The 17,134-nt window shown below is 41.5% G+C and overlaps 1 protein-coding gene across 1 annotated transcript in view; it reads left to right on the forward strand.

The window, feature by feature from the left end:
- Positions 1-2,029: 2,029 nt before the first annotated feature.
- LOC136864467 (uncharacterized) overlaps positions 2,030-17,134 on the forward strand; it is a 75,161-nt gene continuing 60,056 nt past the window's right edge. The window contains exon 1 of the mRNA XM_067141485.2: positions 2,030-2,233. The gene's annotated coding sequence lies outside the window, so the exon portion shown is untranslated. The remainder of the gene's footprint in view (positions 2,234-17,134) is intronic.

Raw genomic sequence — 17,134 nt, forward strand, 5'->3', positions numbered from 1 at the left:
GGAACTACAGAAAATCATCTTAAAGTCTGCGGACAGTGAGGTTTGAACACACCATCTACCGAATGCAAACGTTCAGCTACACAACCATCAGTTACTGAATACGTTCATATCGTATACAACTATTCTGGTCAGTTTTGTTGACCCCCAATTGGTACTATACGTCTGCGAGACGGCTGCTAATCTCTCCAACAGCCTTCCTCTTTCCTTCCGGGGTCCTACTGCATTTCTAGTTATTTACATGAATAAAAAGAAAAAAAGAGTAACCTACCCTGTGGTCGTAAAAATAGTGCGCTCTAACCAACATGAATTTTGGACATGAAAGTGTAAGTTTGTGTTTGGAATTTCCCATTAATTTTATTTCTTTTAGCAATACTAGGTTATTTATAAGGGGCAAAGATCCACATGGGTCGACGCCCCGAACAAATAACATTTTAAAAAAATAGAAAGTTTCGTTATAAAGGACTAGCATAGTAGACAAATGACCAAACAATTTTTCTAAATTTTTGAGAAAAATAGGTAGGTCTGCTTTTTTCTGAGCTTCATTTGAGTTTTCTGTATCTTCTTCCAGATTTGCTATTTATTACTTAAAGTTTTCCCTGTCGTGATAGAAAACATATTTGAAAGGAACCGAGTTCAACAAAAAACTAAAAAACCTGAAATATGTTTAATTCAATAGTAAATATCTGGGCGTCGGGCAGATGTCCGACTCGTTGGCTGCATGGTCAGCGTACTGGCCTTCGTTTCAGAGGGTCCCGGGTTCGATCCCGGCCGGGTCGGGGATTTTAATCGCTTCTGATTAGTTTTTCTGACTCGGGGACTGGGTATATGTGTCCGTCCCAATACTCTCTTCTTCATATTGACATAACATACCACACTACCAGCCACCACAGAAACACGCAATAGTGCTTACATCCCTCCATATAGGGTTGGCGTCAGAAAGGGCATCCGGCCGTAAAACAGGGCCAAATCCACATGTGCGACGCTGTTCGCACCCGGAAAAGCGGTAGCAAAAGAAGAAAGAAGACGACTTGGGCGTCTGGCAGATAACAGACACCATGATACCAGTTACGGTTTTAGGAGACGTCGAGGTGCCGGAATGTAGTTCCGCAGTTCTTTTACGTGCCAGTGAATCTACCGACACGAGGCTGACGTATTTGAGCACCTTGAAATACCACCAGGCTCACTGAGCCAGTATCGAACCTGCCAAGTTGGGGTCAGAAGGCCAGTGCCTCAACCGCCTGAGCCACTCAGCCCGGCAATAATAATAATAATAATAATAATAATAATAATAATAATAATAATAATAATAATAATAATAATAATAATAATAATAATAATCATCATCATCATCATCATCATCATTAAAATGTTATTGGTTTTACGTCCCACTAACTACTTTTACTGTTTTCGGGGACTACAAGATTCCATTTGAGGGTTAAAACTACTAGATCATTTTCCAATATGTCTTTATTGTTCATTGGCGTCTAATGCAAAACACCTGACACATTATTTGGGGCAGGAATCGAAGAGGGATTCCTTGTCTAAACGCCCAAGAGAAAGAGACATGAATTCAGCCCAGCGATGAAAATCAGAATATGACTGATAACAACAACAACAATAATAATAATAATAATAATAATAATAATAATAATGGCGTGTGGCCTCCGGAGAGGCCTGGTGCAGGTCTTTCAAGTTGACTCCCTATAGGCGACTTGCGCGTCTGTACGTATGGCGACCTACTTAATATGAAGTCTAATGATGCGGAATGATGTCCCCGAATCAGGAGAATTAATCAGTGAAAGTAAAAATCCCTGACTCGGCCGGGAATCGAACCTGGAACCCCTTAGACGCTGGGCCAGTATACTAACAATTTAACCATGCAGCCGGACAATGCGACTGATAACAGATAAGCTGTAGCTCTCTGTCATCGTGTAACATCACCGTGCCTTGCAGCGAGAGGGCAAACAGTGAAGGTTACTGCGAACGGACCACAGTGGAGGGGATGAGTAGACGCTCCCTTAAGTCTTATGTCGTGTTGCGAAGCTGTCAGTTCGCTTTGTTGACTTCGTTTGGTGGTTATCCATGGCCGTGCTTGAGCTGGAATCGTTTTCGCCGCACTCGCTGAGTTGCAGTACACCCTGTCAGCTGGGTTGAAGCTACAATACATTCTCCGTACTCTAGTACACACTGCTGGCTGGGTTTAAGAAGACTGATTCATATTTATTATTCTAAGGTAAGTTGAAATACGTCTAGCGTAAGTTGAATGTGATCAATGGGGGGCACTGACAGTTGTTTCCTTGTTTACCAAGGCATGTTTCACGTTCTTAAATTATTTCATTTTGGGGCTTTTGTCGTAGAGCTGATACTTTTCACGAAGATCGCGGAATGAGAATACTGTATGCATTTTTCATAAATGTTATATTATGTATGCACGTTTAACAGATAGACAGCATGAAGTTCATGGTAATGCAAGATTTTAAATTTTAAAGCAGGGGACCATTCATGGTATTTGTGCATACTGTATATATTTCCTATAAACCAAATATCTTTATTATTATTATTATTATTATTATTATTATTATTATTATTATTATTATTATTATTATTATTATTATTATTCACATTTTGTGCTGTAAGGAGAGAGGCCTACAAATCGCTGCCCTTCCATTCCTCGTCTACTATAAAGTATGCAAATGTAGAGAAAGAGTAAAGGGACTTGGTATCAAAGAAGGAAGGATTTTCGTAGTGTCGGAATTTCATGAGTTCATGTTTAAAATACTTGCATACTTACTTTAGTCAAGTTCCACGAATGCCTCATTTCTACTGACTACCTTGGGCTTTTGTATTTTTATATGAATAAGCAATTTAATTTCCAGGCCACTGAGCGAGTTGGCCGTGCGGTTTGAGTCGCGTAGCCGTGAGCTTGTTTTGGGGAGATGGTGGGTTTAAGCCCCACTGTCGGCAGCAATGAAGATGGTTTTCCGTGGTTTCACATGTGTTTACGGTACACAAGCCCGCTATCTCCAGTTCACTCGTAGGCGCCGTCATATGCTATTGAATATGTTCATCAGGCCCTTCGACCTTGTCAATGTCATTTACAGTGAAGTAGAATACGGTCGCAGAATGTGTGGCCGGACAGAGAGGCTCAGATGTTATTTAGAGCATATTTTGTAGGTAAAATCCCGACTCCGTCCGGTGGAATTTGGAAGATCGTCAAATGCACCAGCCTCGTGTCGGTAGATTTACTGGCATGTAAAACAACTCTTACGGGACAAATTCTGGTACCTCGGTATCTCCGAAGACCATAAAGGAAATTAGTGCGACGTAAAACCAATAACTTTCTTCTTCTTATTATTATTATTCATATTATTATTATTAATGCCTAGTTATTTTCCTGGAAAATTAGACTTCAGTCATTTTTTTTTTTTTTTTGCTAGGGGCTTTACGTCGCACCGACACAGATAGGTCTTACGGCGACGATGGGATAGGAAAGGCCTAGGAGTTGGAAGGAAGCGGCCGTGGCCTTAATTAAGGTACAGCCCCAGCATTTGCCTGGTGTGAAAATGGGAAACCACGGAAAACCATTTTCAGGGCTGCCGATAGTGGGATTCGAACCTACTATCTCCCGGATGCAAGCTCACAGCCGCGCGCCTCTACGCGCACGGCCAACTCGCCCGGTCTTCAGTCATTTTGAAAAACCTATTCTTTGTAATTCGTTTACTAGGGCTCGATGACCTATCTGTTAGGTCCCTTTAAACAACAAGCATCATCATCATCATCATCATTGTAATTCGTTTCCGACATTTCTGAGATAGAGTAGTGCAGGCTTCGGATTAACAGCGGCTAGTTTTGGCTAGCCTTGCAGCTCTAGATCCGAAGGCGGATGAGCTAGTCCCCACCGCCGGCTGTCCTGAGACTGGTTTTCCGTGGTTTTCCATTCTCCTCCACTAAGGAACATGCCGGGACAGCTTTTACAGGCTACGGCTGCACCCACCTCCTCTTCTCCGCCTATCACATCACCGTTACAAATCTCCCGGGCGGGAGACTGCTTTACCATCTAAGAGGCCTCTCCCACCCTGTCCAGGTGCGAATGAAGGTTTTTAACCCCCACCCCCACTGTTCTGAGACTTCCTTAATCGACCATAAGAAATATCTGCTCACCTGGCAGTCGTGCAAGCGTTCATATTTGGTCAAATGCAACTGGTGATTTTTTTTCTTTTCTTAATTTTAAGGCTCGGAATATCGTGGTAATGAGCCTTATGATCTTTCCCTGTGTGAGAAAACCTGACTTAATCTACAGTAGATTGTTGTGGACAGGTTACGCATGTGCAAGTGATAACCAGTTTAATTTACACCATAGATTTGGAGGCATCATGAGCACAAGCGAGTGCTTGTCACACTACATCGAATTTTGGTGGAGGGGCACGCACCCTCTCTGCCAACGGAGTCGACCATCCATTTAAAAGCTGATCACGGTGGCTCTCTCTGATAGTCGTTAGGCACCTTTTTCCCAAGATAATGGGTTCGGTCCCAACTGAGATCGGTGACTCTGAGGGTACTTCAATGCTAGAACTCTGTAGTTATTGGCTACCAGTACATTTAAGAAAAAAATTCAACACTGACCTCTAACCATTAGAACGGAGTATTGTTGTTATTATTATTATTATTATTATTATTATTATTATTATTATTATTATTATTATTATTACTAAAATGTAAAGCGAGCAAGATAAATTTTCCCAGGTGCTTGCCAGGAAAAATATCCCTTAATAAATTTAACTCAACACCCATGAAATGTTTTTCGTTAACTTTGTTGATGGCGTATTAATGCGTCCGTTTTAGGGTCTCTCTCATAATTAGTGCTTGGTCACGCGCCGGGCCTGGTGAGGAAGCCTGTAGGCCCACTGATGTAGTCTTGAGCCCATTAAAGCAAAGTTGGAATAAGATTTTGTCGCTGGAAACCGGGAGTATGATCATTTGGTAGTAGATCCATCGATACCATTCTGTTCACAGGTATTCGTGGAGAACAGAATCCAGATCCGCAGGAAGAAATGAGTCTAAAGGGGAACAGATACGCAAGTATAGAAAGTTCTGAGTGTCAGTGTAGTAGCAATCGTGGAGGCTCGGGAGATATTGGTCACAAGGCACCTCCAGCATTCTCCTGTGTGTCCATTTCATTTTCAGTATCCTCCCGCCATCGTACTTTTTCTTCATTTTTCAATAATGTTATTGTTTTTTAAGTCCAACTAACTACTTTTCTGACTGTTTTCTGAGGCTATGAGGTGCAGAATTTTGTTCCGCAGGAGTTCTTTTTCGTGTCAGTAAATTTGCCGACACGATGCTGACGTATTTCAGCACCTTCAAATACCACCGGACTGAGCCAGGATCGAACCTGCCAAGTTAGGATGCTAAGGCCAGCACCTCAACGTCCGAGCCACTCGGTCCGGATTTGTTCATTCATTAACAGCACTGTCCTTGGAGTTTCTCATTGTATTTTATAACCAGTGCCAAAGGAGTACAGCCCAGTCTTCGGAACAGAAGCATCTACTGCATGTTCGTTAGTGTAGAGAGATAATTGGGATACCTCAGGAATTTCCCCAATCCCAGCTCGAATGTCTGTTATTATACAGTAATTGACGTCCTCAAGGTCTCTACCGGTTATTCTCCCCCTCGATCTGTTGTCACGCTACAGATGAAGTTAAATTTATCTCGCATTATACACTCAACCGCATAAACATTGACCGGCAAAGAAATACTTACCGGGCGAGATGGCCGTGCGGTTAGGAGCGCGTAGCTGTGAGCTCGCATCCGGGAGATTGTGGACTCGAATCCCACTGTCGGCAGCCCTGAAGGTGGTTTTCCGTGGTTTCCCATTTTCACACCAGGAAAATGCTGGTGCTGTACCTTCATTAAGGCCACGGCCACTTCCTTCCCGTTCCTAGGCCTTCCTGTCTCATCGTCGCCATAAGACCTATCTGTGTCGGTGCAACGTAAAGCAAATAGCAAAAAGAGAATACTTACAAGGTTATACATTATCGGAAACGCGAGGATATTATTAATTTGTGGATATCCGCCGGTGGCCGAAGAAATGACAATTAGAATCCTACCACTTGCACAATATGTTCATTCTATTTCTAACAAGAGGATTTTGAAAGAAAGTTATCTTCTGCGACTGCCAATTTTTGAGCGGTTGAGCATACATTTGTATAGTGTTAAGTGTCTTTAAAGAGTAGTTTTCGGGAGATAGTAGGTTCGAACCCCACTGTCGACAGCCCTGAAAATGGTTTTCCGTGGTTTCCCATTTTCACACCAGGCAAATGCTGGGGCTGTACCTTAAGGCCACGGCCGCTTCCTTCCCACTCCTAGCCCTTTCCTGTCCCATCGTCGCCGTGAGACCTATCTGTGTCAGTGCGACGTAAAAAAAAAAAAAAAGAGTAGTTTGAACTTGACGTTCTGTAGTCCTTATTCGCTATGTTGGCATTAGAACAGGAGGTTAAAACCATACATCGTTACAGATTGTACATGCGCGATTGCGCGTGATTATACTTAATAAAGTCCTAAAAATGCTGTCAGCATAACTGGAGGTAGAGAATATCGCTGAGGATGTTTCCATATTGTCTGATCGCTGAAATGTACTAATGTATATAGATAGATATTCATTAACTCATTGCATTGTTCACATATTTATAGGACTCGCTTATATACATACTTTTTTACAATTGGCTTTACGTCGCACCGACACAGATAGGTCTTACGGTGAAGAAGGGATAGGAAAGGCCTAGGAGTGGGAAGGAATCGTCCGTGGCTTTAAGGTACAGCCCCAGCATTTGCGTGGTGTGAAAATGGGAAACCACGGATAAACCATCTTTCGGGCTGCCGACAGTGGGGTTCGAACCCACTATCTCCCGGAAACAAGCTCACAGCCGCGCGCCTCTAACCGCACTTATACATATCTACTCTAATATCATTAATAATTAATATTTTAAATAAATTAAACTCTAACTACCTCTTTCATATATTTCATTATTACTGTATATTTATACTTAAAAGAAATTAAGGACCGATGACATAGATGTTAGGCCCCTTAACACAATCAACAAAGCAATAAACTCGTAACTCGCTCTTACACCTATTTTATTATCAGTAGCGTAGCCAGGATCGACCGATAGAACTCAATAAAGCTGCTTGTACGATTGTGATCCGCGCATGCAAGACTGATAAAAGTGAATTGTGTTGATATTCAGATTCCAGTGCACTACAAAATCTTATAAAATACAGAACAAGAACAATACGATGAAGGTCAACAGCAAATGGTATGTTCAGTTTACAATTTAAAATCAAACTTTCGAGGCTTCTTAGAAAATATAATCAAGAGATCTGTTGGTTCTACAGTTATATCTCTGAATGTTTATTTAGTTTGTCAATTTCTGTTTTTCTTTTTTAAATTTCCATGGGGAAGGGGGGGGGGGGGCGTGTAAAATCCAGTAACCTCCCCTTGGGTACGCCCCTGATTATCATACCTAATAGAATCATGCAAACCTCAACAGAATCGAATCTGGTTATGTCACTCCTCGTAAGCTGAAACCTTATGTGTGGTAATTCAGAGTTTTAATTATTTAAAAAAACCTGTAAATTTAATGATACAATGACGCCTGAAGTGCGAGCGTTGATACGATGGATATGATAAACAGTAGCCTACATGGTGGGGCACCGAATACAAACTCAATATGATGACTTGATAGTTTCATTTAATTATATCTTCAGTAAGTTTTACTATCCATGACGAACTATTGAAGACTTTTCAGAATGAAGTTGTTTGTGAAGTATCAAGTAAGGACATTAAATAATTTTGTAATGAAGTAAAAGAAATTGTTTATTTCGTAATCTGTTTACCCTCCAGGGTTGGTTTTTCCTCGCACTCGGTGAGTGACCCCACTTCTACCACCTGAAGGGCAGTGTCCCAGGGTGTGCGACTTTGGGTTGGGGATACAACTGGGGAGGAGGATCACTACCTCGCCGTGGCGTCCTCACTTGCTATGCTGAATAGGGGCCTTGTGGGGGATGAGAAGATCGGAAGGGGTAGATAAGAGAGAGGGAAGGAAGCGGCCGTGGCCTTAAGTTAGGTACCATCCCGGCATTTGCTTTGAGGAGAAGTGGTAAACCATTTCGAGGATGGCTGAGGTGGGAATCGAAACCCCCTCTACTTAGCTGACCTCCCGAGGCTGAGTAGACCCCGTTCCAGCCTTCGTACAACTTTTCAAAACTTCGTGGCAGAGCCGGGAATCGAACCCGAGCCTCCGGGGTTGACAGCTAACCACTACACCACAGAGGCAGCCAGTGCAAGAAATTAAGTTTAATTATATTACGTTTCGGTTTGTATAATATAAAACAGTCGTGCATCTTGCTGAGTGTTGAATATATATGGTAAAGTTCTCGCTTATATTTTTGTTTTTAAATAGGCCTATATATACTTATAGGGCGTACACCTGCTTTACGTTACATATATTTGTTTCAGCATATAATTGACCACTTGGGTATAATCTTTATTTCTGGTAAATCATCCGTAGTAGAAGATTTTGAACAAGTTGTATTTTATTGATTACGTTTTTGTAATCGCTCCCCATGCCAATATTCCGCAGCTAAGAACAGACTGAACCTTTTTGCTATTTGCTTTACGTCGCACCGACACACATGTCTTACGGCGACGATGGGATAGGAAAGGCCTAGGAATTGGAAGGAAGCGGCTTTAATTAAGGTCAGCCCCGGCATTTGCCTGGTGTGAAAATGGGAAACCACGGAAAACCATCTTCAGGGCTGCCGACAGTGGGGCTTGAACCCACTAACTCCCGATTACTGGATACTGGCCGCACTTAAGCGACTGCAGCTATCGAGCTCGGTACAGACTGAACCAGAGCGTAATAAATCTCTCGTAACAGTTTTATATAGGCAATGCATTTTACATTGTGAGATATATAAACAGCTATCCTGAGTTTCTTTATTCAATTGATAGTGATTTTCTTCCATTTCATGTTCACGTCAATAAATAATCCCGAGTAGTTAACATTACTTAAGTTAGGCCTATACATTTTGTATCAGTTACGAATACATTTACGCTTAGTGATGTGTACAGTAAATTCTTTTAAATTATTCCTTGTATCTGTTATTGATAAATTAATACATTTTTCTTGTTAATATTTAAAACAAATCATTTTTTTTTTCGAACAGTGCTTAAATTCAATTGATTGCTTCAATTGACACTGAGCTACAGTATATAATACCGGGCGAGTTGGCCGTGCGCGTAGAGGCGCGCGGCTGTGAGCTTGCATCCGGGAGATAGTAGGTTCGAATCCAACTATCGACAGCCCTGAAGATGGTTTTCCGTGGTTTCCCATTTTCACACCAGGCAAATGCTGGGGCTGTACCTTAATTAAGGCCACGGCCGCTTCCTTCCAACTCCTAGGCCTTTCCCATCCCATCGTCGCCATAAGACCTATCTGTGTCGGTGCGACGTAAAGCCTCTAGCAAAAAAAAAAAAAAAAAAAACAGTATATAATACACTTTAAGTAAGTTTTCAAACCTGGAAGTCCGACAATCGTCGGCTTATACTGTATATAAAAAATATCCTTGACCAATTAGGCTTTAACGAGTGCGGACAAAATAACAGCAATAGACTGAGTTATTAGTGTGTGTGTGTGTGTGTGTGTGTGTGTGTGTGTGTGTGTGTGTGTGTGTGTGTCATTTTCGCTTGGTTGTTCCATTTGGGCCCAAGTGAAAATGTTATTCAGATACAACCTTGGGCATGGAGTATTTTGTGAATCTTTATTGAGGATGTGATTGGACTCGTCCATTACACACAGGCGGAAGTTAAAACGGGAATATTGAAAATGTAGAAAGAAACTGATTAATATTTTAAAAATGGGTATTGATGGCAAAATCCTGTCGGAGCAAGTATGAAATCAGTAGAAATAAAAGAAAAACTAAGTTATAGCATTAGTAAGGATTACCGGACAAAACTTCACTGAAATGTCTCCAAAATTTAAAAAATGAGAAAATGCGAAATACAATGACTATCTAACGAACACGTCTTGAAATACTCCGTTTATCATAAAACATATAACTACTAAAGCAGCTATGTATCTGTGTTACCCGAAAAAGAATCTCAATCCTAGCCTTAGTTATCGTTATCCTATTGACTTAGGGCCTGTACTACGACAGTCAAATACATAGGCTACAGTTTTGCCAAGTAGAAGTTAAATATTTCCTTGTGTACAACCAACGAATTTTAACTACGGTATTGTTATGCGGAACATGTAGTAACAATTTTATTGCATTGGCAATGAGGTTACTGATAATGTAGTGAAATTTTGCGCTGTTGTATACCTGTTCCCGGGTGTTTTCGTTTGTTCAGCGCAATTTATTCTGAAATTGTATTACTAGAGTCCACTATTAGACTCTTATTACATTATAATGTAGGAGTTCCCGCCAAGAAAATAATTAGTACAAGTCTAGACGTATCAAGAAATTTAAAAATTAATTAAATTTGTAACGAAACGCAGACGTTGTTGTAGAAAATAAAAGGATTAAAAATGATAGATGGACGAAAAAGGTAAGATTCAAGTCATGTATCTTCATCAAATTACTCCTACCAAAAGATATAATTTTGTTTATTTCTCTAATATCTGTACTAATTACGAGGATGCGCGTTACGGAGAAAGTAAAGTTTGTATTCTTAAGCAAAGCCACCAATTTTGTTAAAATATAAAGTAAAATGGGAAACCAGTATATCACTAGCAGGCGGCATTTATGCGGCGGAAGATCAGTAATTTTATTGTTAATTACTCAATTTATTGTAGTTACATTAGAGCAGTACTGGCAAGCATTTGTCTCGCTTTAGAGTAAATTCTCGGTAGTAAGTTGTTATGAAGTGAAAGCAATATGACCTCCTTAACGTCCTCGGTCGACAGACGAATCGCAATGAACGCCATTTACCCCCTAGTCCACACGAGCGCCGGGAGAGGTTTGGAATAGAACCCAAGCTTTTAGAACTCGCTCTAGTGATCAGAAAATGCATACCCACCACCTTGAGTACCCTGCCGACTAACTTTCAGAAGGTAAGAGTATTCTATTAATGGGACTCGAACCGACAAATAACGGCATCAAGCTGTAATGCCGTAACGACTTTAGCTACCAACCAATCTTACTTTTTAAAATTTTCAATTTGGTTTACGTCTCACCGACACAGATAGGTTTTATGGCGACGATGGGATAGGAAAGGCCTAGTAGTGGGAAGGAAGTGGCCGGGGCCTAAATTAAGGTACAGCCCGAGCATTGGCCTGGTGTGAAAATGGAAATCCACGGCTGCCGACAGTGGGGTTCGAACCCACTATCTTCCGCATGCAAGCTCACAGCCGCGCGCCCCTAACCGCTCGGCCAACTCGCCCGGTCTTAAGTAGGTTGCGTGCAACCCATATTGTCAGTGGCAACAGCCTGCTTGTTCGAGAAGGTTTAAAAAACCCTGTGATAGCTGGTCAAGAAGTGTGATATACATATTATAAAAATATACATAGATTACATTATAACTGATTTTTCGTATAGCAACATGCAGATGTAGATGCATCGCGATGTGCAGCCATCTTGATTCCTACAGCAGCGTCCCCGACAGGAACAAAGTCCGAGACAAGAACTGTAACTGCCTCTCCAACTTCGGCATAGCTAAACTAAAGAATATTCTCCCAGACTAAACAGACGAAAGTCGTAGTACGCGTTTTCAACTGAAATTCGTGATAAATGTGCAAACTGCCGCATAAATTTAAACCGCACTTTTATCTGGCTGTCGCAGTACAGACCCTTAGTAAACCCTGAAGTAGCCATTCGCTTAATTCTTTTTGACTCATTTCTACTATAGGTAGTATTTGTTAGAACACTGGATAAAGACACGCATAGGTACCGTTGTTGAGGACGAGGGGTTGCCTGGGGTGTCAGTCTCGTCTGTAGGGCTAACGTACATTCCCTTAACCTTAGATTCCCCAGGTTCGATTCCTGGTCCACTCAAGTATTTTAATTGTGAACTGAGGGCTGGAACAGGATTCACTTGGCCTCGTGAGGCAAATGAGCTGTCAGAAATGAAAGGCAGCGGATCCGGTCACGAAACCCAATCAATATGGCGGAGGATATAATCACACTGCCCACGTAGCTCTACAACGCCTGCAAGCCATCTGGCTGGGTAGCAGTCTACAAGCAAAGGCCCCTAATGCGTGGCATGTGCCACAGATCGTGAGGAAGGGATTATTCGGAGTAATATTGCGGAAGGAAAACTTTCTTTCTTCCCATTTAGGTGGGATATTACAGTACTATCTCTGGAGTTAGTTCTTTATACTATAATATTGCTGAATAGTGTTTGGTTTGACCCATTTTGAGCTAATAAGCCTTTGTACAGTGGACATCATATCATATCACCATCAGTCAGTAATTCAATATAATACGAGTAGGTCAGAATTTAGACAGTTGGGAAAAATATTAAAATTGACTTATTTGAAAAATAATACCTTGCCTTAGAGACTAGAACAGAAGCAATAAACATTGATATGTTCGTATGCTTGTTGCTAGATCTTGAGCGATATTACGAACAGTTCTATATCGTTAGATTGTTCGGCTTCTTAAAGAGCTTATGAACATTGCGTTTATCAGCTCTTTATAGAGTGTGTGAGGGTGGCTAGTGGGAAAATCTCCTAGACTGTTACTGCCTACAGTAAACACAGTAATCATAAAAAGTATATTTCCGGGACCCTGTCCGGACCAATCTATTCAGTTTTCTAGCCCTATTGATTAATAAAGTGCTGGACTTTTCTCCAATGATTTCAAGAACGGTTCGCTAGTAGGAAGGAAGTAAATGAAACTCCTATCTAACCTGCCACTAATCATAAATAGTCTTGGTACTATTTACATATACAAAATCATATAGTAGTACTGAAGTAGCCGTGTACTATGTTTGGAAACGACCATTTTATATCGTGTGCTTTCTGATAACATCCAGACATTGTTATGAGGCTGAATTTTTACAAGAAAAATGGTTTAGAAAATATGAAATAATAGCGAACCAGATACCAGAAATTGCTCAGGGAACGGTATAAATACATTTTTACTTTAAAAAGTATGTATTCAGGGTCCCCTGACATCGTTGTTTTGCACTTTAAAATAATCATCATTGTATTCTTTAATGTTTTCATGACGAATGACATTACACCGGATGATTGAGATTTACAAGAATATGTATAAAGTACTGAATGTTACTTAGTCTCAAAATATTGGCATTCCATTTTCATTGCACGCATTCACATGTTCTAGTTTTTATGTACAACAAAAACCCCCATCATTCAGCTGGAGATTAACTGGTTTGTGTTGAAGGATGATTCTTAAAAGGTTCTTTTCAGGACCACAGTTATCTGTTATGTCCATAAACATCGAAGGAATATCGCTTGTAAAAGAACTGTTGCAGAATTTATGTAAGAAACATGGCTGGGATGTCCTTTGTGTACAAGAAACCCATCAAGACAGAGTAGGCCAAGAATGTCTGGCATGCGCTTAGTGGTAGAGAGGCAAAGTCAACAGCATGGAAGTGCAATATTTGTCAAACGTGGTATAGCGGTCCTGTCCATTGATATATCTGACTGTGCTGATGTAGAACTCCTTATAGTTGAATTAAATCATTGCACTCTTTCTTCTATATAAAAACCACCAAATTCTGCATTCCATGTCCAGAAACCAAGGAATTTAGACGATCAAGCAGTTCATATTGCAATAATTTGTGACTTTAACAGTCAAAGCAACGTTTCGGGATATGAACATGAGACTGAAGCTGGAGAGGCTGTGCTGGAATGGGCTGAGACTCACCAGATACTACTGCTACACGATACTAAACTACCTCCTTCTTTTAACAGCGAACGTTGGCAACGAGGTTACAACCCTGATCTAGTCTTTGTTAGCGAAAGAATTGCTCAGCAGTAAGTAAAGAACATCGGCCTCCCTATACCATACACACAGCACAGACCCATCATATGTCGGGTGTTTGCTGCGGTACGTCCCATGAACGTACCTTTCCGCAGGCGATATAATTTTAAGAAAGCGGACTGAAACAAGTTTATTGAATGTCTGGAAGATGATGTATCTGTATTGGCATTTCTATGACTACGACCTGTTTGTAGATGCGGTGAACAAAAACTCCAGTCAATTCCCAGAGATTGTCCAATGAATTATGTTCCTGGTCACAATCAACATTCCTCAGCTCTCCTGGCTGGATACATTGGTCTGTTCGAGATGAATTCTTTTGGCGAACAGACTGTGCAGAAAGGCCTAGAGCTGACAACAATGTTAGCGGAAGATAAACGACATCGTTAAAATCTACCCTTGAAGAGCTGAACATGTCCAAAAGTAGTCGGAAAGCCTGGTGACTCTTAAAGAGGCTTAATAGTGACTTAAGAAAAGCACCTGTACACTTCAATTTGTCCCCAGATGCCATTGCTCATCAACTTTTTCCCAGTGGAAAAATAGGGGGTTATATGAATAGTTAAATTAGAACGCCAGATAGACAGTGAGTCTATCGACCTCACTAAAAATATCACCCTAGAGGAACTAGAGAAATCCATAAAGAAATCCAAAAATGGCAAAGCTCTATATCTGGATGATATGACAGTGGAACAAATCAAACATTTTGGTTCCAGAGCAAGGAAGTGGGTTGTTGATTTCCTAAACAATTGCCTGCAGAGTAAACAGACACCTAGAGTGTGGAGGAAGTCTCGAGTGATAGCTCTTTTGAAACCAGGTAAGGATCCATTAGATCCTAAGATCTACAGGCAAATATCATTACTCTGTCACCTATTTAAGATATTTGATAGGATCCTACTTGAACGCCTCACAGCTAAAGTAAATCAACATCTTATTCCAGAACAGGCGGTCTTTAGATCCGGAAGGAACTGCACATCAGAGGTGCTCAATTTAACTCAGCACATAGAGGATGGGTTTGAAAGATGTAAAATCACAGGAGTGGTATTCGCGGACCTTGCAGCAGTGTGCGACACAGTGCATCATAGAACTTTGCTCAACAAGCTCTATAACTTCACCAGAGACTACGGTTTCACGAAGATTGTTGAAATTCTCCTGCAGAACCGCCGGTTCTTTGAGTTTCAATGAAAGTACAGTAGGGGGAGGGATCGACGGAATGGACTTCGCCAGGGCAGTGTCCTCTCGCCAATCCCCTTTAATATCTACACGAATAACCAGCCAAGGCCTTCCTCTACAAGAAGCTTCATTTATGCCGCTGACCTAGCTTTAGCAGTCCAGTGCGACGACTCAAGGTAACTAGGCGACGACTTTCAAACCACTGAAGTGCAGCTCTCAAATGCATTTAAGGAACTTTCAGTGTATTATCAGAAAAAACCGGCTACTGTAAAACCCTGCTAAGACCCAGGTGTGTGCATTTCATCTTCGAAATTGAGAAGCTACTAGGAAACTTGGCGTGACAAGGGAGGGTAAGCAAGTGGAGCATTGTTTTACACCAAGGTACCTAGGTATCACCTTAGATCGGACCTTAATATACAAGAAACAGTGTTAACTCTGGACAGAAAGTCTCAGCCCGAAATAACATCCTCCGGAAACTTGGCATGTCTTGGCTGGTTCAGCTGAACCCATACGAATCGGGTGGATACAGCCCTTAATGAAATATGCAGAATAGTTACTGGGTGTCTAAAACCAACTCCCATTGACAAACTTTACTGCTTGGCTGGTATTGCTCCTCCAGGCATTCGGCGGAAAGTGTTTGTAAGGCAAGATATGTCGAAGGTGGATCTCACAAACACCCACCCGTTATTTGGGCATCGACCTCCACCCAGAAGAATGAAGTCGAGGAAAAGATTCCTCAATGTCTCCAAGGCTCTGGATAGACCACCAAGAATAGCACGTTGTGATACGTGGCGAGCAAGAATGGAGAATCTTTCTGACTGGATGGTGCCTATTGAATCTCCACCCTCTGGTCATCATTTGGAATGAACAACCTGGAAGGCACTGAATCGATTAAGGAGTAGAGTAGGTAAATCCAAGGATAACCTAAAAATGGGGTTATTTGAAAGATCAGTCAGATTTCTGCGATTGAGGGAGCAACAAACTACCCAACACCTTTATGACTGTCAGTCCTGTCCTGTAGGTTGTACACTTCAAGACTTGACTCAAGCTGCTGAAGAGGGAATTGCTGTTGCTCATTTCTGGGCAGACTTTGTGTGAAATGTGTTTGACGCAAGATGTACTTTGTTTTGTTTGTATACAGGTGTCCCACCCAACTCTGCGACCCCAAATATCTCCGAAATGAAACAAAATATGAAACTTCCAATTGGCCAGGAACGTACCCATGTCAAGGGCTCGCACAATGAGAAGGCACGCACAATCCTCAAAGGCAAACAAATAACACCTCCAACACCAAGTTGCGCTTTTTAAAATGAAATATGTATGTTTATTCTAGAAAATGACTACTAAAGCTACAACTAGTGATAACACACTTGGTTCCGCTATTCTAAACACATTTTCTAGTGGCCTATAGCCCTCAGAAACTTCATTGTTATGCAGTACATCTGGCATGGAAAATGCACCCACAAATCACCAGTAGCGTCTTGTCCGATGAAACCGTGTCACTTCAACAGATATTCGAAGTGCCCTCCGTTTGCATAAATACACTTTTGGAATCTGGTAACAAGATAGTGTTGCACGGATTGCAATGTTTCTACAGATATTGCCGCACACGCCGCAGTAATACGATGTTGCATATCCTCTAATGTCGTTGGCGGTTCTTTATACACTCTATCTTTCACTGTGCCCCAGAGAAAGAAGTCTAATGGCGTCAAGTCTGGGGACCGAGGTGGCCATTGCACAGGACCTCCCCGTCCTATCCACCTGTTTGAAAACGTCGCATCCACAACGTCTCTGGAAACTCATGCAGAATCTGCAGGACATCCATCATGCTGGAACCACATTGATAGACGCGTTTCCAATCCCACATCCTCCATGAGGAGGGGTAGAGTGTGTTGCAGAAATGTTCCCTGATAAAAATTGGGACCTAAAATACGGTTACCAATGATATCGCACCAAACAT

This window comes from Anabrus simplex, chromosome 2 (assembly GCF_040414725.1).
Source record: "Anabrus simplex isolate iqAnaSimp1 chromosome 2, ASM4041472v1, whole genome shotgun sequence".
NCBI classification, from domain to species: domain Eukaryota; kingdom Metazoa; phylum Arthropoda; class Insecta; order Orthoptera; family Tettigoniidae; genus Anabrus; species Anabrus simplex.